The sequence below is a fragment of the Papaver somniferum genome, chromosome 8, assembly GCF_003573695.1.
Source record: "Papaver somniferum cultivar HN1 chromosome 8, ASM357369v1, whole genome shotgun sequence".
Lineage (NCBI taxonomy): Eukaryota > Viridiplantae > Streptophyta > Magnoliopsida > Ranunculales > Papaveraceae > Papaver > Papaver somniferum.
Window position 1 is genome coordinate 53427258 of NC_039365.1, and position 4802 is coordinate 53432059.

Here is a 4802-nt window from a genome sequence, read left to right on the forward strand (position 1 = left end):
TCAAAAGTCTTAAAACTAAGCATACTAGACCACAATCACTCAAATAAAAATCATATTCAATAATAGTTCAAGGAAAATAATCATATAATTATTGCAAATAAAAAGATAAAATAGAATATACCACTTTTTGTTGGAAAAATAGCTTCCTCTATCGCCTCAGCAATGGGGTTTAGCTCCTCATATTAATCATGATATCAAAATATGTGTTTGTTGCTCAAAAGATGATTAAAAGTGTGAAAAGTAATAACACAGACTGTTTGCAACAGTGTATTGGTGTTGCAAAACAGCTGTTACAATGGAACTGTTACAGAAAAACTGTTGCTTTGTCGTTGATTTTAAGACCCTAGAATAAGACAGCTGATGGGATTCCGGAAGAACCCGATATGTAATAACCGCAATCGCACGGTGTCTAACTAGTAGACAGAGGCAAGTACGGGTCGAACCCACAGGGAGCGGTGGAAACACAATAATCAATATCTCTAAAATAAAATAGCAAGAAAGAATATTTTTGGATTTTTAGAATTATAAAAACAAAGAAAATAAACTAAACTAATAATATGAATCCAATGGAAAAGCCGGTAACCAGGGTTTTATGTATCCACCACTATTTCTATTCGATTACTGAAATGAAACATAATTCATGAATATTTATTTATCGTTCGTTCTATCAACATCACCTATTACATGTAATAGACTCGCAAATATCACTGGGACGCCCTAAGCATGGCACATCAAAATACTAAACAAAAGCATGCACCATCAAATTGCATTAGCGAGAAAGTTATACGAGACTAAATGTAGGTCACAAATAATATTTGGCTATTCTAATCATACCCCATCAAAGGAATTAACCCAAACATGAAATATCAGACAATAAGACAAATATATTTGTTATCCTAACAAGTATGCACAAAGGTTTTACAAAACCGGTGAAATGACAACTTATATTTTGATAAATCGATAAACAATATTAAGAATTAATCATATTCAAATCACAATAGTCTTTTTGCTCAATTTTATTCAATTCAAAATAGCCTTAAACTCCGAGTGGTTTCAATCATAAACCCTAGTTACGAGAAATCTAACAATACATAACTATGGGTTTCTTAAAACCCATTAAAATGATAATCAAGAGAGAAGAGATTAAACCAATCGAGTCGTCTTCTTCCCTATCTATGCTCCAACGACCTTTACGAAATCCTCCAGGAAGAACTTAAAACTCCAGCCACGCCTCCCGGAAGAATTCCAATATTCAGCCTCCTTGCTTTCGAATCTGTAGCCGCAGCTTCTAGTTGTCGGAACCCCCCTTATGTTTCTGTTCAGTTCCTTTCATATAGTTCTGTCACGAGTCAGAATAAGACCTAGCAGAATAATTGCTCAAGGCCCAGTTCATCGAGACCCATATTCTGTATCCATATCATTACCAAAAAGTCCGGCCAACTGCATATTTTTGTATGTCCATCTCCTAACTCCATCATCTGTCCGTCCAACTCCAGACCATGCCAAGGACCTCTAACTCAACTGCTCGGACCACTGCACTTCTTTGCGCCAATTTATCAATCACCGAGACTAATCACCTCTTCTCCAATTATTTCCATTTCCTTAGCGTCATCAGACTCACTCTCAAAACTCCCATTTCTCCGTCATCACGACAACAGCCAATACTCTCAACTGAATTCGAGCTCCACTTCATCCTTGTTCCATCACCGTTCTCAATCAACCACCATGTCGAGACAAATAGCATACAACGACTCGTCTTTAAAATTCTTCTCGACAGCTTCTGTTGAATCTCACCCATTTGTCACCTACTCGAACTGCAGTTCAGGCCAAGAGACTTCACCCAAACTCTTCTCTTACAACTCCGTGATTGCTGATCTTATACTCAAACCAAGTAAGAATAAATGTTGAACTTCGACAAATAAACGCCATCACCACCAACTTTCATTCTTCTCAAACAACAGAACCTAGCTTCACAGCTTCTGTCCTGCAACCCTTGACCATCTTCATCTCACCGCCCAGATCCTCTTTCTATCTCTCTTTTTCAATATATATAAGTGCTCCAGGTCTTCTAACTGGTCCCAACTGAACGTACTTCTGAACTCCTAGTTACTGACGGCATAGCATGGCCAACTACTATAGCCTGACCATCTAACTCTCGGTCACAGCATCAACACCATCGAACAACAGAACCTTTAGTTGGCTGCTAATTCTATCTTAACTGAGCACCACGAGATGCACCTCCATATTCGTTGTTGCAGATGTGAAATCAACACCGGAACTCCTTGTGAACTCCATGCTGCTGCTTCAATTGAAGTTAACCCCATTAATTGAATCAACCCCAAACTACTTCGCTGATTCGAATATAACTTCATCTTCAGTTCTCATTACGTCTGTTGGTCTACTCAAGCATCCACCAAAACAACCCATTCAGCCAAACAGATCGACTTCTTCCTTCCCTGACTTCCGCCCTTAGTACCTGTGAACACACAAATCACGAAGGCATCCGAATGCTCACAACCAATCATCGTGATCTAGAGAGATTTGTGATGATGATATCCTAGTGTTGATTCCTTGGCTCAAAACCTTCGGGTTTATCATAGCCTCATCTAACAACTCCATGCGAGGCGTTTGCGCACGGGATATAGGTAAAAACAAAGAAAGCAAAACGTATAAGTAAAGATCCATGGGGTTAGACAAATATAAAGTGCTGAAATGTAAACAAGACCGAGGTTTACGTGGTTCAGCACTAAGGCCTACGTCCACGGGGTTTGTTGTTTCACTATATTCTTCACGGTTACAAGAGTACTCGAATGACTTTTGGGTTTACATGTTTTTCTCTTCTAAAGGATTAACTTACACTTGCAATCTCTCTCTCCTTCCCTTCCTGATTTTTCCGATCCCCCATCCTCTTGGTGGAGAGGGGGTACTTATAGGGTTAGAGTGTGGGACCCATCTCTGAAGGCCGTTGGAACCTTATCTTCTAGTGTCTTGTGTCCATCACGCAGAGGTCTGCGTTTGCCACTTGATCACGCAGAGACATCCTCGCTCGTTCCACGGGTTGATCGACACGTATACTGCTCAGAGTGTTTAATGAAGGTGGTTGAGATGCCTGATCGTGTCAGACAAGTGTCTTCTGCCCCTGTCACGTTCGTGTCAGCTAACTTTCTCTCCACCGTTGATCTTAGCTTCTTTTGGGATGAGATAAAGTAACTCCTTGGGGTTTATTTGGTGTTCCGTAGTGCATCGTATTTTGATGTCCTGGCCTGCATGCTTTCCACGTATTTTTCTATATACACGTGTCTGATGGTGAGATATATGTATACACAATTTGCCCCTTTTCTTCGGGCTTGAATGTTTAATGGGTGCATTGAAGAAAATAGTTATTGCATATTCTTCTATCTCTCCTAATAACTTTTCCTAGATACTTAGGCATGTCTTTTATTTGTGCATTAACTGCTCATGTAACGGGCACGTTTCCCATTCCTCCATTAATTTCCTTCTCTTTCTTTCGGGTATATTAAGGAGAGAGAATTAATTTCATTCTTCCTAAACATTCTCTCAACTTTAGTTCTTCGTTCTTCAGCCTTTAAATTCTCTGTCAGTCTTCATTCTTCAGCCCTTAAATTCTCTATCCGTCTTCATTCTTCAGCCCTTAAATTCTCTGTCAGTCTTCATTCTTCAGCCCTTAAATTCTTTCCATTGAGCATTAATCACGCTTGCCTCCTCTTTATTTCTGATTTGTTCTTTCTGCTGCTGTTTTTGCTGGTAAGTTTTTCTTTTCTTTGTTTCCATGGTTTTACGCTATGTTGATTTGTAAATTTTCTGCTACTATTGTTCCTTGTTTGTGATGAAGAAGTTCTTTCAATGCTTGCATGCTAGTTTTCCCCTGTTCTTCGTCTTAAATCAAGGAGGCCATTGTTAGGGTAGGGATTTTATGGAATTTTGATCATGTATGCTAATTTTAGGGTTTCTGCGTTATCGTGTGTGGGTTTCTATTTATGTGGTTTTTTGATCGTTGGTAATGTCCTTGAGTTTGTTTTTGACTTGTTTATGATTAATCTTTTCGCAGCCATGTCTGACCGTCCGCGGCTTCCTTATCAGACTCCTGGTTCTGGTCTATCGAGATCTCCTCCGCGTAGAGAGTCTCAAGATGATGTTCGTAGAAGTCGAGTTTCTTCTGGGGCGAAGGCCTCATCTTCTAGGGAAGAGGTTCCTTCGACTAATACTTCTGGGTCTCGAAGGGTTGTTGATCGCGCGGTGTCTCGTCCGCTGGATGGTATTAGGAGTACGCAGTCACCGACCCGTGCTGTCTGTTTTGATGTTCCTCCCTTACGTTCTGTAGAGCCCGAGCGTCTGCCGCCCCCTCCTATAAGTTCATTTAGAGGGAAGAATACCAAAGGTAGTGTTCCGAGGGTTGAGTCTTCAAATAATCCTTCTTTGAAGAGAAAGGCTTCCGAGGCTTTTATTGGTTCATCCGGCCCTGCCGAGGAGGATGAGGCTGCCCCATTGATACGCAACATTTCGGTCAGTAAGAAAAAAGTAACGTTCAAGCACATTGATCTCGAGATTTTCAAGGAAAAGCATGAGCTTCAATCCTTCGAAGTTCGTTTCTATGCCCATGAGGATGATATTACTTATGAGCTTATCTCAAAGTATGAGTTCGATGAATTTCATTTGTTGACCACGGTTGGTGCGTTCGAAGCTGGTCTTATGCTGCTGTTGTACAAGTCAGGTGATTCCTTCTACTATGATGTGCTTGCTAGTCGTGAAGGCTCTTCCACCAATACTCACAGCCGTTCTGT